Here is a 21,633-nt window from a genome sequence, read left to right as displayed (position 1 = left end):
GAAAGCTTTATCTCAAGATCTCAATTTTCACAAGGAATAATTAATTTGTGAATAAATTTGTCACCATTTTGCTGTGCTCTTTTGTATTTGGACCATGAATGACTCTCTGGAGGGTATGGGTCAAAAATGGTTCAAATGGCTCTGAGCACTATGCGACTTAACTTCTGAGGTCATCAGTCGCCTAGAACTTAGAACTAATTAAACGTAACTAACCTAAAGACATCACACACATCCATGCCCGAGGCAGGATTCGAACCTGCGACCGTAGCGGTCGCTCGGTTCCAGACTGTAGCGCCTAGAACCAACGGCCACACCGGCCGGCGAGGGTATAGGCCATCAATGTGTTTATCGTGTGTTGAAGAGAGATGAAACAAAACTGCCGATATAGTTTTTCTCATATCTCCTGCACTACTGACATTTTACATGGTGGCCACGCCATAATAATTTCGGATTTTATCTGCGATAAATTCTGTGAATCTATTCTTACCACCTAATCATGTGCCAAAACCCAATTTCGTTCCTCTGGTCTGCAGATTTCACTTGTCACAGCCACGTACCCCTTCGATTTTGTACATGAGGTACAGGGTAAGCTCGGGTAAGAGTAGGTGTCTGGTAAGGGCTCGCAGTTCCGTTTTCTCTACATTGGCAGCACTGGCCGATGGTGGAAGACTACATTCAAGTAATCTTGAGGAACGCTGTCAGATTTATTGGACATAGCAGGTAAATATAAATTTTTGTTTGTAATTATGTAATCTTTAAGCTTTATGTCGTAAGCAATGAGCACTATCTAACTATGCACTGGAAAACAAAACTATTCGCCAAAAGAAATCGTTCTGTGAGGAAGAAACCACGGCACGACAAACATCGGAACGGAACAGTGACCGCCATTTGTGATATTTGAGTGGCACACCTGTTGAGAGTGCGCTGTAGGATAGTGGGAAAGATTACGACCGTACTCTACTCCGCCCCCCCCCCCACCCTCCCTCCTTGTTTGTAACGGTTACTGATCCAGGAAGACCCATCAGGCAGCAGACCTTTGTTGGGGGGGGGGGGGGGGGGGGAAATATTGCAGTTCAATCACGACATCTTCACAGCAGAAGTCCTGGCTCCATCAGAAATCACTGAGACAGCCTAATTACAAGTAAGTGAAAAAGGCACAGCAATTCAGCAACAACTCCTCAATTACAGAAGTTTTGCCTGTGTAGTCACCAGGAAAAAACCAAGAACGGGACACAAATGAAGTTCAGAGTGCTAATGCACGAAAAGCTGTATGCCTATACAGCATTTATCCACTTCCAGTGATCGACCCACAAAAGAGAAGAAAATAGCAAAAGTCCTAAATCTTGTCTGGGTCTCCGTACAAATATGCATTGTTAGAAAAATAAGCTAAACCAGACATAACCAAGAAGAGACAAAACACCAACAAGAAGCAATGCAGCGTCTGCAGGGCTAATCTGTACTTAACCGCGCCATCATCTTCAGGAACAACCAGGTCCAAATTCAAGGAAGGATCTAATGTGTTTTGGAATGCCCAGGGTGTGGTGAAGTCCACAAGTAACCTGTCACGGAAGGCTGAATTAAATGCGATAATTGCTCCCAATGATGGCATGATGAATTCACTCGTTATGAAGGACATTTTCTTATGAATTATGTTAGTGTGTACTCTTTGACTACATGTTGTGTAATCTTACAAGAGGATGTGGCTAAGAGTACACACGAGCAAGGTCTCACATTTCTTGGCGTCTAAAGTTTGTATTAAGTGTTAAGCAGCTGTAACTGATATATGTAGTTCTTAAATAAACTGCCAATAGTTTGCTACAAGAAAAATGTGTTCTATTCATCTCATCAACTACATATGGGCGGTGGCTACATTTTCTCCGTATGATTTCTCTTCCTCAGCTAATCTGAAAGTCTTTGAATTCCTATTTCCTAAATAATTGCCCTCGAAGGAAGAGGATTCAAAAAGTCAAATTTCAGTCTGAGATCTGTCAAATGTACATGGTCACACCCACACAGATTCTTGTGTAATAATCATTGGAAGGAGGAAATTTCGGAGATTATGATCGATGAAAAAACCTAAAATTGAAAATTTCAAAATTTTTGCATGTTTAAGTAGGAAACTTTTCCATTGCAGCACAGTCATAGTTCGCGATTTTCAACTTATTATTTATTTTTATTCAGAAAAAGTACTGAATTCACCATCAGCGTTTGTTGCTGCAGTGCAAGGAAGGTAATGTCGACATGCGCCTCAAAACACTGCTTGTCTTGAAGTGCGACTAACCTCACTGCTCTACTAGCATCAGGCACGTAGCATCAGCTGTTAAGTGTTCACCACGGAATGTGCAAGCACGTAGCATTAACCGCTTAGAATTCATCAAGGGTCTTGTTTCCGGGATAGTAAAATGGAAGTGTACTCAAATGTGGAGTCGGCAGATTTCCTTTCGCTGTACTAACTAGCAGACGGTAATAGCAGTGATGCTTAAAATTTGTTTCGGAAGAAGTTTCCAGGAAGATGGTGCCCCGACAGGAGAAAGTTTGAAGCAACTGATCGTTGTCTAGGGAGTAGATGGCGTTTAAGCCTACCACTCGCCAGTAGGGAAGGCCATGAAGGACGAAGACATCTCAACAACTTCTTCGTGCAACTGACGACAGCCCTCCTGTCAGAATAAGACTATTAGCTTCAACCAGTAATGTTGACCAGCTGACTGTCTGGAGGCTTCTAACATATGTACCTGCTGTATCCGCAGCTTGTACAGCGTGCCCTATCAGCAGATGATTTTCCTGCATGGATCCGCGTCTTGCGAATACTTCATTCAGAAATATGTCAGCCCTGACTTTAGTGCAAACGTGCTGTTAATACTTGATGCTTCGTTTCAAAGTAAATTGTAAATTTTCACAAACAGCGTGTATGGGCTGTTAAGAATCCGCATGAAATTGTGCAATCACGTTATCAACAAAAATTTTCTGTTAACGTCTGTGCTATAACTATTCACAACTGGTTGCTGGGGCATCACGTCCTTCCATATGGGCTCAACGGAGAAACTTACCATGCTTTCTGAGAGGATAGTCTACCTGTTGTGCTAGATGTCCCCTCACCACTGCGAGACAGCATGGGCTTCACAAACGATGTACTCAATGCAGCCGCTCCTGATTTCCGTGTTAATGTTTCGAGCCTTCTAAGTAACAGATTCTGTGACAGATTGACAGGTAGAAGTGAACCAATTCCTTGGCCTCCACTCTCTCCGGGGCTATACACACTAAACTATTTTTTGTGGGGGCAGTTGAAAGCTCTACTTACTGAACCCTGGTATGAGGTGTACAGAGTCTACGTGCCAGTGCTATGGAAGGCTCTTCACGAGAGGTACATCAGCTCATCGGGGATTAAACGTGACAGTCGGTTGATGCATTGTTCGTCGCCAACAGAGGGCGTTTTGAACACTTCATTTAGAAAAGTGTTTCATAATGTGCTGATATGGTTTCTTTTCCTGCGTGTTTCTTGTGATTAACATGTCGTAGAGTTGTAGAAACAGAGCTCTAATATGGAAATAAAGCGTTTCCGGAGCCATGTCCCTACAGCATTTTCTTCCCCTACATGGCAAGAATGTTACATAAAAGTTTGGCCATACCTTTTTGTTCCTCCCAGTACGAACAAACCTTCGTCGCACATTTGTATGTTAGTGAAACCTGCATTAAAATGCCTACAGTAGCTCCTGAGATTTGCCTTCACATACAAACAGAAAACGCTTAGGGACACTTTAAATGATAATTTGTGTAAATCTGAAGTGTATATGTATAAGAGATAAAATGCCAACCTTATGCATCTTTAGTCACTGAACCAACGTATATGAAACATTGAAAGTGAAAACACACACATGCCATACGTACGTCCAGAGTGAATTAACAAAATTCTGCACATTGTTAATCACAGTCATTAAGGGCTTCTATCAAGTGAAACCTGTATGGTCTCAACCCGAAATATCGTCGCAAAACGCGACCTACAGGTACATGAGGAATGGATAATTCTCTCCTGGCACGACTATACTTCTGTGAACTAAGTGCAGAAATCTGCTGAATGCCCGGAATGACTCAACGCAGCACACCGATAGTGTTGTCGACGAATGCTTTGAACTGCAGGAGGTACAAGGTCGTAAGGTATAAGGTCGTACACACGACGAAAATCACAGCGAACAGTGGTGACTGAATCGCACCTGTCAAAATGGAGCAACTTCAGAACACTGTACACAGTGTTAATGCGAAATAAAGCTAAACTTCCTGTTTCATCAGATTTTTATTCGCCTAAAAATCCTGTACGAACATCACATGCCGTGGAGTACCATTCAGAACATGCCCGCCCGGCTAGCCGCGCTGTCTAATTTGCTGCTTCCGCTGTGAGAAGGCGTGCCGGTCCCTAGCGCGAATCCACTCGGAGGATTGGTGTCGAGGACCGGTGTGCCGGCCAGTCTGTGGATGGTTTTCAAGGCGGTTTCCCATCTACCTCGACGAATGCGGGCTGGTTCACTTTATTCCGCCTCAGTTACACTATGTCGGCGATTGCTGCGCAAACACTGCCTCCACGTAGGCGTACACCATAATTACTCTACCACGCAAATATTTGGGGTCACGCTCACCTGGTATGAGACTTTCCGAAGGGCGAGGGGGGGGGGGGTCACAATAACCCTGGTTGCGGTGTGGGGCGGCGGTGGAGTGGGTGGACTGCTGTGGGCTATTGTGGGGTTGTGAACCACTGAGGGCAACGGCAGGACGATGCCTCTCCGTCGTTTCTAGGTCAACAGGTTTCAATACACACAATACAATACACCATTCAGCGCACTCGCGAAAAATTTGTTGAGCACGTAATGTTGTGTTATGCTCGGTTTTGTGAGTGGTGTAAAAACTGAATGTTTGCAGCAGATCAATTGATGCAGTCAGCACAACACGTTAAGGACACCAGGAAATTTATCGCCCATGGCAGTTGCAGTTCATCGGAACTTTACAATAATTTTGTCATCATTCCTTCTGAATCCGCTCAATTGAATTTGGGTTTTAGGAAAATAAAATCCACGATTTCTTCACAAGGTAATTAGAGAATATCAATATCGAGTGCAATATACTGACAACAAATCGTTAGTAAGCGATCAGTACTCATAAATCATTTTGAGAAGGGCTAGAAATTTATTATGTTAATGATTTACATTTTGTTGCAAGAAACGAATCTGAACATGTAACAGATCTATTGATAGCTGGCCTACAGTCCTTTCATTCGGGAGCATGCAGCTTGGAGAAGTGAAATGGGAATATTAACAATTTCAAGATTTAGTTCTTTCCGAAGGCTACAATTTAATTTTGCTTCTGTAGAGTTAACGCTTAATTACATGTATACCAATCGGTTATTAACTTAGAAGTACGAATAATGCATGAGACATGAACACATCAGTGAACAGATGGTACGTAATGTAGGCAGGTATTAAACTTGCTGTCCACTACCACTACCCAGTTATTACTGTAATAGTGAATACTCAGTGATTAAGTACTGCAGCTATTTACTGGCATTTCAAGAGCAGTAATCGAATGATTAGATGATGTATAACTGCAGAATACCTCCGAACTTAATTTTTATTCGCTTTGTATAATAATTATTTTCTGGTTATTTTGTTCTTTTTCATATTTTCGACCTATTTTATTGGCTCACTGCGCATAAATTAAACAAACTTAACCTGCTGATGTGATTGTCATAAACTTGTAATATTAAATATAAGGTATCAGTCTAAAGCGCTTTTACTTTGTTAGTAGTATTTGGTCTGATGATGCTTATTAATGACCAACAATACAAACTAATCGAACAGATGGTATGGTGTTTTTGGCCGGGAGATCGCATTTGCGGTTGTTTGGATGCCTGTTGCAAATCTCTTCATTTGACGCCACTTCGGCCTGCACATCGATGATGAAATGATGACGTGGGCGACGCGACACCCAACCCCCAATTGGATAAAAATTCCGTCGTGACCAGAAACTGGACACAGGACCCCACGAACGACGTGCCACCACGCTGACCACTTTCTCCCAAAACTTCATTTCACAAAATAAAGTTAGACAACCACATCGCAGTAACATAATAACAAAATAATCAGTTTATTTAATTCGTTGCGCAGATATTGTAACATATTCACACTTGAGATTTAAATATGGATAGTTCTAAGAGTACACTTCCTGCTTGTTTCAGTGAGATCTGTGCTTGAAAAATGTCATCAACTTTTAATGTATATCCATGGGCGATAAGCTATCAGATATGTGAATACGTTTTGAAACTTTACAAACTTTTATTTAGTGTTCTTTCTTCTATCCGTCTTAAACGAATTACTTTTTTGTTCCGTAATCATAAGTTTTAAGAAATTTGTGAACGTTTCTTTATATTTTTTTGTTTTCCGTAAGTTATGATGGTGCTTGGTGATATACACCCAGATATCTTCCTTTGTTTTGTTTCCCTATGTCAGTATATCGTGTACTGTATGTCCTTCGATTTAGTTCACAGAACTGCATTTTGTGACTGGGTACGAAACATCATTTGGGTTTAGAAAATTGCTAGTGTAATTTATTTGACAACAGATCTTTTTATACTCGCTACCTTCTGCCTGACAACTTTCTGATGGTGGCCGTGTGTACTAAGTGAGTTGGAGTCCGAAACACGTGGTGAACACTCCTGCATGAAATCAGTTAAATACTAAAGACTTACCTCCAAGTGCTTTCTCCCACAAATTCTTAGGAGGAGGTGGCGGTCGGGTGACTGAGGTTAGTACAAGTGTGCTTTATTTCGCGCCATTTTCTTAGATTAGTAGAGATACGCAAATAGACCTTCATTTACCACCAAAATACAAATATGGAGTCATTTTGTAGGAAGAGGTGGCGGTCGAGTGACAGGTTGGTGGAGGTAGCCCAAGTGACCTATGTTCCCGCGATTTTCTTTGCTTAGTAGAGATAACTAGGGTGTGATGTATTATCCTGTTGGAATTCAAACTTGGCACCAGTACATAGGAGGAAGAGGCGGTCGCGTGACGGGTTAGTACCAGTGATCTATGTTTTACGGAATTTTCTTAGGTTGGTAGCGAAAAACCAAGTGAGCTTTCTTAATGCCAAAATTGAAACTTGGCACCATTCGTAGGAGGAAGTGGCGGTCTGTTGATTTAGGTTAGTGGAAATAGGCCAAGTGAGCTATCTTCCTGAGAGTTTCTTTGCTTAGTAGGGATAACAGGGGCGTTGTGCATGATCCTGTTGGAATTTGAATTTCACACCATTTTTCAGGGGGAGGGAGGGCGGCGTGGCACTTTCCTGCCAAAATTCAAACTTCCTACCTAAATCCGCCATCTTCAACCGCGTCACAGCCACCATCTTGGATGACGTCATGGGCTGTTGGGAAGTCTACACGACGCAACAATGCAGTGGGTTCCCATACGCCTGTTGTGCCAATACTACCTAAGGCCGATGTAGTTCTGATAGTTGCGTCTCAAGGGATGCTTATCAAATGGTTCAAGTGTCTCTGAGCACTATGCGACTTAACTTCGCAGGTCATCAGTCGCCTAGAACGTAGAACTAGTTAACCTAACTAACCTAGTGAGGTGATACTTCGTGGTCACGGAATGCATCCTAATATCGTGTCGGATTCCCTTTTGCCCGGCATAGTGCAGCACTCGACGTGGCACGTGTAACATCCCCCTCACTTATCGACCACCCCCTGCCCGAGGCAGGATTCGAACCTGCGACCGTAGCGGTCGCTCGGCTCCAGACTGTAGCGCCTAGAACCGCACGGCCACATGGCCGGCTAATGCTTATCACTTGCGCCACACTGTTGATTTTTACCATCACTAGGCTACAAGATGCAGACTGCCAGAGTACAGGGTGTTCGGAAATTCCCTTTACAAGCTTCTAGGATTTGTAGACAGGGGTAAGTAAACAACATTTTAAATATATAACCGTGTCCAGAAACGACATCCAACGACGCTTAAGAGTGTCATAGTTGTAGGTGCTGTCGCCTGTAAGTGCCTGTATATACCGGGTGATTCTGTAATGAAGTTACAAATGTTGTATGAAGATGGGGAAGGATAAATGTGTCAATTTGAGGCTAGGGCTAGGGTCCCTGTATCAGAAAGAAAGGAGTCGAAGTTATAAGCGAAAACCGTTCTGATACCTCTGACTGCATAACACGTGTAGTTAACGTTGTTACTAAGATAGTAGGGTACGCAACTTACAGAGGTGGTAACATGGATTAAAACAAGGAAAAAATTTACAGTAAACGTGAGCTCTACAATGCATAGCTGAAGAGCTATGAGAGCTTGTTCAGTAGAAGAGGGGTTTTCACAACAGCGAAGAAGAAGAAGTTTGTTTCCCTTACAGGGATCCTCATCTCAAATTGATACATTTATCTTGTTCGTCATCATAGAAAGTATGTAACGTCATCACGTTATGTACTCACTCCCCTTTACAAGTCCTATAAGTTTGTAACTGGAATTTCTGTTCACTCTGATGGTATTTAGACTGATACATTTTATTTATATTAAGTGCAAAAGATGCCATTTCAGAATGATGCCAAAAATTCTTACAATCTTATATGGTTGTGCGGATTCTTTCAAGCCACAGCTGAAATCTTATTGGGCTTCACTGGGTACAATCCGTTTGGTAAATATTTACACTTATGGAGTAGTTTAATGCTGTAATTTGTTCCATATGTTCGGAAAGAAAGTGGCAAAAGTAGATAGGAGCCGTAATAAGAGACAGGAAGCCATACTGACAGACGTCATCTCAAATACATTGAGGTCATAAATGTCATGGGATACAGCCTAATATCATGTTGGACTTCCTTATTCCCGGCATAGTGCACCAACTCGATGTGGCATGGACTCAACAAATCGCTGGAAGTGTCCTGCAGAAATATAGTGTCATGCTGCCTTTACAGCCGTCCATAATTCCGAAAGTGTGGCCGGTGCAGGATTTTATGCACGAACTGACCTCTGCATTATATCCCATAAATGTTCGATGGGAATCATGCCAGGCGATCTGAATCGCCAAATCATTAACTCAGATTGACCAGAATATTCTTCAAACCATTCACGAACACTTGTGGCCTGGTAACATGAAATTGGTGTTTGAGATCATGTAGTCCATGAATGGCCACAAATGGCCTACAAGTAGCCGAACATAAACATTTTCAGTTCATGATAGTTTGCGTTGGGTTGGACGAGAGGACCGAGTACATTATGTGTAAACAGAGACCACACCATTATGGAACCACTACGAGCTTGCCCAGTGCCTAATTGGCAACTTGGGTCTATGGCTCCAACGGGTCTGCGCCACACTCAAACCGTACCATCAGCCCTTAGCAACTGAAGTAGGGGATCATGTTACCAAGGCAGGGTCCAATCAATATGGTCGTGAGCCCAGGAGAGGTGCTTGTGCTGTTAGCAAAGGCACTCCGTAGGTCCTCTGCTGCCATAGCCCATTAACTCCAGGTTTCGCCCCACTGTCCTAACGGATACGTTCGGCGTACGACCGACAGTGATTTCTGCGGTTATTTCATTCAATGTTGCTCGTCTGTTAGCTCTGTCATCTCTACTCAAACACCGCTGCCCTCGGTCGTTAAGAGAAGCCGGTGGCTACTACGTTGTCCGTGGTGAGAGGTAATTTCTGAAACTGGTTATTTTCGGCGCACTCTTACGCGATACTACTGCCATGTATATCGCTATACATGATTTTTGTCACCACAGTGTACTGAGTTTAAACGACAATGCCCGCCTTCAACTCGGAAAAAGAAAACAGCATTGTTTGTATGGCTGCAAGTCCGCTTTTCTGAAATGCGTAGTTTCGTAAGACGCCGTGAGGTGCTACCTCGTTTCAAGATTGATAACGACACAGAAAAATACCAGAAACTTTAGTCAAAATTTTTTTGATGATATATTTGCACTGAAACAGAAAAAGTTCTTGGAAGGTAGAAGAAGAGAACAAAGTAAAAAGTAGAATAAACTAATAATAGGTGACTGAGAAGAAGTTCCAAATTATTACATTTTCTTCGTTGGTGACGGCCTGTGAATGATATTGGCCTGACCGATTTGAGGATGTCGTTAAAAGCAAAAAGCTTTCTTTGATGGAGTGGGTGGTCGATATCAGTGAGTCACTTGAAATCTCAGGGGATCGTATATCTCCGGAAAGCTATAAGGGCATTTTAAGTGGTGATGCCACTTGGACAGCGGAAGTGTTCTTATCTTACAAGTGAGATATCTGTTACACAAGATATTCTGTATCAGCTTCTTAATGGTCACAGGAAGCACGTTATCTTCTTGTGCAAGGGTCAACATGCCAAACTCTAACCCAGAAATGAAAATGCCTGAAATATTCTGGACTGTGGTAATCGGAGGTAACTTGACCTACCAGGGAGAAGAATTGACGTTGTTAGTGAAGGTTGAAGAAGTCAAGTGGCAGAGGATTCCTGACCCTCCACAGCAGAAAACGATAGTCATTCCTGAACGATTTCTTCTTACACTGCTCATTCCGAAAACTCAGCACGAATCGTAGTCGTAGTTTGTTAACTAAGAGATAGTCTTAAGAGTTACGTTTTGCAGTAATAGTTATCAGAGTTATTATTTGAATCATTTACTTTGAACCACCGTCAGTACCAGCAACAAATCAGTACTGTGATCAGATGTCAGAGAACAGACTGTTCAGGAGCAATATTTGATTTCGCAAAACCTTGATGAGACAGTCAAGCTAGTATTACATTAACCCCTTCTCCCTAAAACATTTGGAAGCAAGTCAGACATCTCACAATATCTTAAATGTCGCACCACGATCGTCTCATTGTCAGCTAAAATAGCGGGCATATCAGCTGTCAAACCAATCAGCAGGAAGCAATGAGTCAGGGTTTGTGGCCTACCCCAAGACGAGTAAGCGGTACACCATGTTGCCTCAGCTGGTGGTGAGCTTATTTGACGGTGTTTCTCTGCTATAACGGCAAAACGCTGTTATTACTGCTGAAAGAGCAATGAGAGATTGAGAAGCTTCAGGCCATCCCTGGCCTGCCTCTTCTCATTAGTTTTTGATACTGAAATCCAGTTAATAACTCGGTAACTCATATTCAGATCGATCAAATGTTATCAGATTTGGTAAGAGTAATAGCAGTGACTGTTAGGCCAGACACCTCCTTCTCTAATCAGCAATATCGGCTTCCATAGAGCTGTTGTTTCGCTTGTGAAACGCAGTCTCGGTGGAATGGCGAGAGCGAAACGCGAACGAATAACGGGCAGGTAAGACCCCCCCAGGCCTGTGGATACACAGTTGGGTGGACCCACAGCTCAAGGAAGAGCCGGCAAAGGACAGTGGCTAGTGATCACACCATACAGCTCCCACCGAATGTATTCCGGTGTAGCGTGACCGTGACGGCTTGGTCCAGCATTTCCCAGCTAATTAACAATATGAATAGGCTCGCCCCCATTAAAACGGCACTATAGAGAACCATCCCAACAGAGGAGAGACCGTCTTTACCGTTCGGCTCTCCTCCTGCCGAAACACGGTTTTTCTATTGAGCTTTGTTGCATATTCAGCGAATTCATGGAAGACGGGAGTAGAGAGACTTATTTCAACAGAAGTCTGTCTTTACTCTTAGTCTGAAAGCGAATATAACATTCCTACGGATTTCCCACATGTCGTGTTAACCAACAGTTGTAGAGGCCACTGTCTAGGAAGGAATTTCGTACCTAAAGACATAAAGTAGCGTCGTGACAACTCTTGAAAAATAAAGAGCTATTTTGCAGTATTTTTCCATGTGAAATGACCTGTCATTGGTCAACGAAAAAAGTTGATTCATGCCGTAGATCCAAAGCCCATATCTCTCAGAACCCTAATGGACTGACAGACACCTGATCGGGAGCTCGGTTTTGTGCACTCCTTGGTGGGACTAACACTCCGAACTAACAACAACACTATTAGCGCAAGTTAGGAAAACTCTTGTCATTGGTAGAAAAGGATTTCGCGCGAAAAACCGCGCAGAGCAGATCCTTGGAGTACGGTGGTCACTTTACTTCGCCTTTCTGTTACGGGGCAGGCAGTGTCAGTTCCATTCCCTTCGTGAGGCCGTAGGACGGTCTTGGACTTGGAGACAGCCAAAGGCAATATCTACAGTTCTGGTGGCCTTTACTTACAAGTCTCCAGTCTCACAATTATGTCAACATCATACAGCAGGTTCGGCTGATTAGATCGCAACAAAGTTAGGATTTTCTATACTTAAGTAAACTCATACAAGCTGACCCTGATTGAGTTCACAAGCTTAGTCCACGTGTAGTTCATCTTCTTTCTTTCGGTCATGCAGTCACTGCCTTCATATGGCTACATAATGTTTGATATCTATTAAGAAGTAGTTTATCAGTGTCAAGCACACCTTATTAATTAGTCATCCTAGTCAGGTAGTGTTCTTTCTCTTGCAGTTGATTTCATGTTTCAGTTAAATTTTCTTGATTTGTGTGTAATTAAATGTTGTGACGTTCTCTGTTAATAAGTGCACGAATAACAAGTTGTAGTAATATTTGGATTTTCTGTGTTATGTATTTAATTTAGTAAATAGTAGGTGCCTCTCATGAGATTAATTAGTTTAAAAATTATGGAAATGTTGTAATTAGAGTTCGATAGTAATGCCACTTTACTGTCAAACCGCGTTCAAATTAATTCCGTGTCGTAACTTCAATAAGTATTTGAATTTCAAGTAGTGCTCTCTATCTATCAGTAGGTCAAGTTGCTTCAGATCTGACACACACACACACACACACACACACACACACACACACACACACGGCGTTTCTCAAGATGTTTTGCGCAATTTCTGAAAATAAAATGACAGAAAGTAACACGTTGTTACCTAACATCTGTTGTGGAATGATACCATGTTACAGAATATGTCATTAGTAAATTTTAATATTATAGTTTAGCACACTAGCATAGTTTTACTGCCACTATTAACTACTGGAAGAGATCTGTGCATCATTCATAGAAATATCCATCACGTTTCGTCTTCTATTGTCAGATGATCTTCTAGTACATTTCAACTAAATCTCATGATATATTTGTGATAAGAATACAAGAGTAAAATTGTTGAAGTATAAAATTAGAGGTAACATTCGAATGTAGTATAGAAGCTTCGGCAAAAGGTTTGACATATTAGGTCACATTTCATGAGCTTATTAGTAAAATCTGTGAAAAAGGAAACGATAAAAATCCAAACTTCCAATAAAATAAAATTATGAGTGTATGTATAGGAATTAAAATAAGGGTCCTACGTTACAGATCTCTTTAAATCAGTTGGTAATTAGCAGGTAAATGACGCGCAACAAGAAGTTGAGAAACCGAACGAACTAAATTATTGCAAAATAAGTCGAGATGGCCAATTTTCAGTTTCCTCATGTCAGCAGTAACCATTTTTAAATCGTAACGATAACTATTAATTCCCCTTGTTTCTATTAGGTTCCTAGAAATACATGTTAACTGACAACTGAATTATGTATCATTCTTACCTCTGTGGAATTATAGGTCGATTCCATGTTGATCAGAATTAACCGTGAACTGTTGTTCTGTTCTGACTACCGTAAAAACCAAGGCAGATGGTGTGCAATTTTGAACTAAAATAATTGCCTAGTTCAGATACCCGTAAATTACAATATCTGTAAACACTCAGTAACCCATTATTTACTCTAATTAAAGATATTAATTACCACCTCGATTAGTAAGTACCCAACATTTAACCAAAATTACCGAAGTACTTTTGTGGTATCGAGATATAAGATGTTTGGAATTTTACCTGTGATTGATATCGAGGTGACAAAAAGCTCTCCGTCCTTAGGCACCAGTTGCAAATAACGTTGTCTTCCTTCTACTTCACCCAAATGTGAAGACTTTCCAATGGGCCCTCCAGATCCAACCCAATTACTTCACCTCCAATTTAGCTCCAGATACCTGAATCTAAATCTCGTCAATCTCAAGCAGTAGAAGTTATTATACATCGTTTCCCTTTCCTTTGTTTTCCACCACATCATTAGTAACCATCTCATCTATCTTACAAGCACATTCAAATATCTTGGACAAACCCTTGAAACCAGATTAACATGGAGCCCAGGTCTACTAACCAATCAACAAAAAGTCGACAGTAAAGAAAACTTTTTGAAACTACAAAATCCATCCATAATGATTACTCTGTTCCTTCGTCTTCTACGCTCACAAAAGCCTTATCTACATCAAGCTTACCTGTACCAGTCTATCTAGATTTCCGCCAAGCAAAAATTTCCCCTTGCAGCTTCTAGAATGCGGGGAATTGAACCTTACTTTCCATATCCGTCTCCGTCTCGCATATTTATCTGTCATCTGACTAAATTCCTCGCACACAATTTTCAAGTGGTTAAACGTCTTACATCTCATCAACAAAAAGATGAAACCTATGTGCTTCAGCACTTGACTGTTCCTGTACAGATACCAACATGTCCTCCTCCCTCCATTTCCACAGCCTACATAGCCCGTCCCAAATAATTTTGTACAAGGGGGCATCCCAAACAAACCGAACAAATTTTTTTGTCGGCAGAGATTTGGCAGTACCGCGTTTTTCCTGTAGGATCGCACACCGCGAAAGCTCCAGCGTTAGTAAACCAAGTGCCATCGCTGAAGGTGGTCAGGATTAGAGTAGGAACTGTTTTGGGTTGTTGTTGTTTTTGAAATGGCTGATTTTCGTGAACAGCGTGTGCCGGTGGCGATCTAGGTGGTCAAATCATTCGTTAGAATTGTCCAGAAAGTTCTTCAGACCAATCCCAAACTGTGGCACGGTGAATTGGCGCCTTGTCATCCATAAAAATGCCATCTCTTGGGAACATGAAGCCTATCAATAGCTGTAAATGGACTCCAGGTATCCGAACATAACCATTTCCAGTCAACGATCGGCACAGTTGGACCAGAGGACTCAGGCCATTAGATATAAACGCAGCCCACACCATTATGGAGCCACCATCACCTTGCACAGTGCCTTGTTGACAACTTGAGTCCACGGCTTTCTGCGGTCTGCCCCAACTTAGACGTTACCATCAGCTCTTATCAACTAAAATCGGTACTCATCTGACCATGTCATAGGTCGTCTAGGATCTCCATCTACATCTACATCTATGTCCACACTCCGCAAGCCATCTGACGGTGTGTGGCGGAGCGTACTCTCAGTACCTCTATCGGTTCTCCTTCTATTCCAGTCTCGTATTGTTCGTGGAAAGAAAGATTGTCGGTATGCCTCTGTGTGGGCTCTAGTCCTCTGATTTTATCCTCCTGGTCTCTTCGCGAGATATACGTAGGAGGGAGCAATATACTGCTTGACTCCTCGGTGAAGGTATGTTCTCGAAAATTCAACAAAAGTCCATACCGAGCTATTGCAAAGTCTTCCACTGCAGTTAACCTATCATCTCCGTAACACTTTCGCGATTATTAAATTATCCTGTAGCGAAGCGCGCTGCTCTCCGTTGGATCTTCTCTATGTCTTCTATCAACCCTATCTGGTACGGATCCCACACCGGTGAGCAATATTCAAGTAGTGCGCGAATAAGTGTACTGTAACCTACTTCCTTTGTTTTCGGATTGCATTTCCTTAGGATTCTTCCAATGAATCTCAGTCTGGCATTTGCTTTACCGACGATTAATTTTATAATGTCATTCCATTTTAAATCATTCCTAATGCCTACTCCCAGATAATATATGGAATCGACTGCTTCCAGCTGCTGACCTGCTTATTGTATCTAAATGATAAAGGATCTTTCTTTCTATGAATTCGCAGCACATTACGCTTGTCTACATTGAGATTCAATTGCCATTCCCTGCACCATGCGTCAATTCGTTGCAGATCCTCCTGCATTTTCCATTGTTACAACCTCACGATATACTACAGCATCATTCACAAAAAGCCTCAGTAAACTTCCGATGTTATCCACAAGGTCATTTATATGTATTGTGAATAGCAACGGTCCTAAGACACTCCCCTGTGGCACACCTGAAATCACCCTTACTTCAGAAGACTTCTCACCATTGAGAATGACATGCTGCGTTCTGTTATCTAGGAACTCTTCAATCCAGTCACACAATTGGTGTGATAGTCCATATTCTCTTACTTTGTTCATTAAACGACTGTGGGAAACTGTATCAAACGCCTTGCGGAAGTCAAGAAACACGGCATCTACCTGGGAACCCGTGTTTATGGCCCTCTGAGTCTCGTGGACGAATAGCGCGAGCTGGGTTTCACACGATCGTCTTTTTCGAAACGCATGCTGATTCCTACAGAGTAGATTTATGTATGGCTGTGTTGACTTAGGAGCTGCTGCTACGTAATGACGTCGGGGAGGTACATGAGGCGCTGGAGGGTAAGTTGGTGGGGGGATCGCGCTATAGGTTTAACTAAGCGCGATCCGCTGGAAAGGTCTGCTTCCGGCGCCGCCATTGTGGTTTATCGTGACGCTACTTCCTGCCGCGCCCAGTTCTTATCAGTAACAACATCCGCTACTGAGGCAGCTGCAGGCTCATTCGACTCGAGGCAGCCGCACGATACACACAGCCATGCCGTACAGGAGGAGAATGTATAGACGAAGGAGCAGAATGCCAGTGTACAAGACAGTTGTTACATTTTCAATTATTTACTTTGTTATGTGATAGAGACTGCTACACATTGATCTTGCCAAAAGCCGAGAAGCGATTCTTCTTGGTCTTTTAGTTTATTATTTGATATTTACTTCTACACATTGATCTTGCCAAAAGCCGAGAAGCGATTCTTCTTAGTGTTTTAGCTCTCTGGGGCACTCTGGGATGCTCTCAGGGGCACTCTGGGATGCTCCCTGGTGGACTCTGGGAACCTCTCTGTTGCACTTTTGGATTCACTCTTGCTCACTTTTTTATATCCCTTTGTTTTTAATTTTTTTATTTTTGTTTTTAAAGTTGCTAATCATCCTTATCTATCTAGTGAGATTTTTTTTAAAAAGCTTACTTACAAGTTCACCAAAAAATGTTATCTGTTAGATCTATTCATCAATTTATTATTCATTATTAAAATCTATGGGTTGCAGGGGTTCCGACCCCTGGGGAGGTGGGTGGGTGTTTATGCATGGCTGTGTTGACTTAGCCGCTGCAGCTACGTAACGACGTCGGGGAGGCACGCCAGCCGCTGGAGGGGAAGTTGGTGGGGGGATCGCGCTATAGTTTTAACTAAGCGCGATCCGCTGGAAAGACCTGCTTCCGGCGCCGCCATTGCGGTTTATCGTGGCGCTACTTCCTGCCGCGCCCAGCTAGCTGCTCATTATCTGGAGGAAGTGTGACGTATGGCGCTGCTCTTATCTGTACTTGCAGCAAGCTGAGCAATGTTTTGACGACTTGTAGTGCCTCTATATTACGAGGCAGCAGCATTTAATTTAATTCGAGGCAACTGCATGTTTTACACAGCCATGCACATTTGTTCGACGTCCCTTCTTGAAAACGGAGATGACCTGTGCCCTTTTCCAATCTTTTGGAACGCTACGCTCTTCTAGAGACCTACGGTACACCGCTGCAAGAAGGGGGGCAAGTTCCTTCGCGTACTATGTGTAAAATCGAACTGGTATCCCATCAGGTTCAGCGGCCTTTCCTATTTTAAGCGATTTTAATTGTTTCTGTTTTGGTTGGCAGGAGAGCCAACACCGTGTTACTAGAGGAGGCCGAAAGGCACGCGTTTTAGCTACGCAGGCTGATGTGAGGTCTGGAACAGGACAAGGAAATTAGAATTTAGAAAAACGGACATAGCTGGTGGAATACTTAACTTTAATCCATTAATGGTGAACGTCTTTCTTGACGGTACAGGATTCACAATATCAATAGTAACTGATAATGGCGCCTTGCTAGGTCGTAGCAAATGACGTAGCTGAAGGCTATGTTAAACTATCGTCTCGGCAAATGAGAGCGTATCTTGTCAGTGAACCATCGCTAGCAAAGTCGGTTGTACAACTGGGGCGAGTGCTAGGAAGTCTCTCTAGACCTGCCGTGTGGCGGCGCTCGGTCTGCAATCACTGATAGTGGCGACACGCGGGTCCGACGTATACTAACGGACCGCGGCCGATTTAAAGGCTATCACCTAGCAAGTGTGGTGTCTGGCGGTGACATCACAGTTTCACTACCCCTCTGTCGTCTATTTCGATATCTACCATTTTGTCATCTGTGCGACAATCTAGAGAAGGAACTACAGTGCAGTCTTCCTCTGTGAAACAGCTTTGGAAAAAGGCATTTAGTACTTCGGCCTTTAGTCAGTCATTCTTTGTTTCAGTACCATTTTGGTCACAGAGTGTCTCGACATTTTGTTTTGATCCACCTACCGCTTTGACATAGGACCAAAATTTTTTAGGATTTTCTTCCAAGTCAGTACATAGAACTTTACTTTCGAATTCATTGAACGCCTCTTCGCATAGCCCTCCTCGCACTACATTTCGCTTCGTGTAATTTTTGTTTGTTGCAAGGCTTTGGCTATGTTTATGTTTGCTGTGAAGTTCCCTTTGCTTCCGCAGCAGTTTTCTGACTCGGTTGTTGTACCACGGTGGCTCTTTTGAATCTCTTACGATCTTGCTTGGCACATACTCATCTAATGCATATTGTACGATGGTTTTAAACTTTGTCCACCGATCCTCCACACTATCTGTACTTGAGTCAAAACTTTTGTGTTCAGCCGTCAAATACTCTGAAATCTACTTTTTGTCAGGAGCCCAGGAGAGGAGCTGCAGACGATGTGTTGTCAGCAAAGCCACTTGCGACGGTCATCTACTGCCGTAGCCTACTACGCCAAATTGCACCGCACTGTCCTAATGGGTACATTCATCGAATGTCTGACATTGATTTCTGTCGTTATTGAACAGCTCCGTCAATGCCCTGCCCGTTTATAACATGGTTCACATGGCTCTGAGCACCATGGGACTTAACATCTATGGTCATCAGTCCCCTAGAACTTAGAACTACTTAAACCTAACTAACCTAAGGGCAGCAAGCAACACCCAGTCATCACGAGGCAGGGAAAATCCCTGACCCCGCCGGGAATCGAACCTGGGAACCCTGGCGCGGGAAGCGAGAACGCTACCGCACGTCCACGAGCTGCGGACCGTTTATAACTTGTATACGCGATACTACCTCCATCTGTATATGTGCATATCGCTATCCTATGACATTTTGTCACCTCACTGTAGAAAGAGATTTGTAACCTTAACAATAAGCTCCGATCAAAGAGGGAGACAACGATTGAGGTTTTCTAGGTGTCCTTACCCTGCAATCAGCGTGTACCAGCATCTACTTCGAATAACCTGTGCAGGATACTTTATTCCTTGGGTGGACTGCATTATGGCGAGTTCCTGTACCCGTACTGATTTCTCTGGTCAATGACAGACGGCAACAACCGTTCCACGCGTAGGCAGTAACTCCAGCAAGCTGAAGGAAGCGGATTGCTCTGCACGGTACCTATGTTGTTATCTGGCACTGACACGGAAAGTGATTTGAGGCAAGTTTCCCAGTCTACGTGCTGCTACTATTATCTCTAGCTATCAGTTGCTCTTGTCATCCACACGTGACTGCCAATCATAAATGATTAGCAGCTCTGGTTTTTTTCCGAATCTTGGTACTCACTACATGCCCTTCACAAAGTGATAGGTGAGAGCCTCAGTGCCTGTCCAACGATGACGTAAGTTGGTCCCATATGTCCGGCAGTGACGATCTGGTCCCATTACACACGCTGACGTTGGGCACTTCGAACACCAGCAGCCATGCTGGCTTACAACAAAAAGTTCGTAAGGCACGAAGTGAGACGCCCAACACTTCCAATACCTGTGGTGTCAGATGTGATCCCAAGCCAACACCACATCTGTCTCTGATTAATTTTCTGGTGAGTGTACCAGCAGTACTAACAAAGTTGCGGAACCATCACCTCCAAAATAATCAAGGTGTGACTAAACAATATGGTAATGATGTTAGTCCTCCGCCTTTCAGTACTTTTTTTCGTAATGACCTGGTGGAGACCTTTATTGTACAAGTCTTCATGTTGGCTGTGCAGGAAACGACCATCTTTCTGGAATAACGAGACTCGTAATGGTTTCTTCATCCGAGGAAGGAGGAAACAGTCACTGTTTGCCACGTCAGGTAACGCATCGACAGCTGAAATTTGAGACTCCAAAAAAGCATCAGGTGTGACCGTTTCTGGTGCAGAAAGAGCTGGAACGGTATTGTTTAGCCTTGGACAGTTTACCGCAACGCTTTGTCTTGGTAGCAACCCATAACTTTGTCAAGAAATGGTCTACCTGCTGCGAATATAATCTGTTAACAGTTTCTGATGTTGCTGAGCAACAGTCATGTACTAGTTTTTAAATGAACAAACCACCATTTGACTGTATTATTGATTATTTAATTACGATCTAGATTTCGGTCTTTTATGTCATCTTCAAGTGACTGATTTTACCTCATTAACACATATTATAGGACATCAAGCTCACAATTGGCCATAAATTCAAAAACATATTGGCTCCCCACGAACTGCCAGATGTAAAATCATCGTATTGTACAAATATCAGTAAATAATAGTGGGAGCACGTCATTTTTCGTAAAAACCGGTTTACTTCGTATATAAAAGATGTGCTCACCTTTCAGAATTCTGTTACCTAGGTAGCAAAATGAACTACGACAGAAGGAGCAAGGAGGACATAAAAGGCGGACTAGTGCTGGCAAAAGGGCATTTCAGGCCAAGAGAAGTCTCCTAGATTTAAACATGGGTCTTGAGTGAGAAATTTCTGAGAATATTCGTTTGGAGCACAGCATTGCGTGGTAGTGAGACATGGTCTAGGGGTAAACCAAAACAGAGATGTGGTGCTACAGAAGATGTTGAAAATTAGGTGGACTGACAGGGTAAGGATTGACGAGGTTCTCCGCAGAACTGACGAATAAAGGATTGTGTGGGTAACACTGACAAGAAGGGAAACGATGACAGGAAATCTGTTAAGACATCAGGTAATAACACTAGAGGGAGCTGTAGAGAGTAAAAAGTGTAGAGGAAGACAGAGACTGGAATACATCCAGTAAATGATTGTGGACGTAAGTTGCAAGTGCTACTTTGAGATGAAAAGGTTGACACAAGAGAGAAATTCGTGGTGGGTGCGTCAAAACTGTCTGAAGACCGATGAGTCAATAAAAAATAGTGAGGATGTTGGATGGCAGACAAGATGGGTTGGCAGAAGAAAAGAAGTCGTAATGGTCTGCATAAAAATAAGACTACTGATCAGAAATAGAGAATGTGCAGCAAACAGCAATATCTAGTTAAACTGAGAACTCTTCGTTAATTAAATTCGAACAATATTTTACGCAAACAAAACCGTGTAGCTAATGCTTTGCAAAGTTTCACTGAAATCGATGTGGTCAGGCAAGAACAACAAAAGAGTCCATAGATTGCATTAAAAAGTTTCAAAGACTTTTCCTCGATCGAAGACCGAACATTCCGAGTGTTAATTGCATGGGAATTTGCAGTAAGTTCAGTGGTTTCTGTTTCAAAATTTTCTGGGCCACTTAAGAACGTAGGGTTTCGGGGCCACCACCTATAATAAATGT

Source organism: Schistocerca nitens, chromosome 8 (assembly GCF_023898315.1).
Source record: "Schistocerca nitens isolate TAMUIC-IGC-003100 chromosome 8, iqSchNite1.1, whole genome shotgun sequence".
NCBI classification, from domain to species: domain Eukaryota; kingdom Metazoa; phylum Arthropoda; class Insecta; order Orthoptera; family Acrididae; genus Schistocerca; species Schistocerca nitens.
This window is presented reverse-complemented; position numbering follows the sequence as displayed.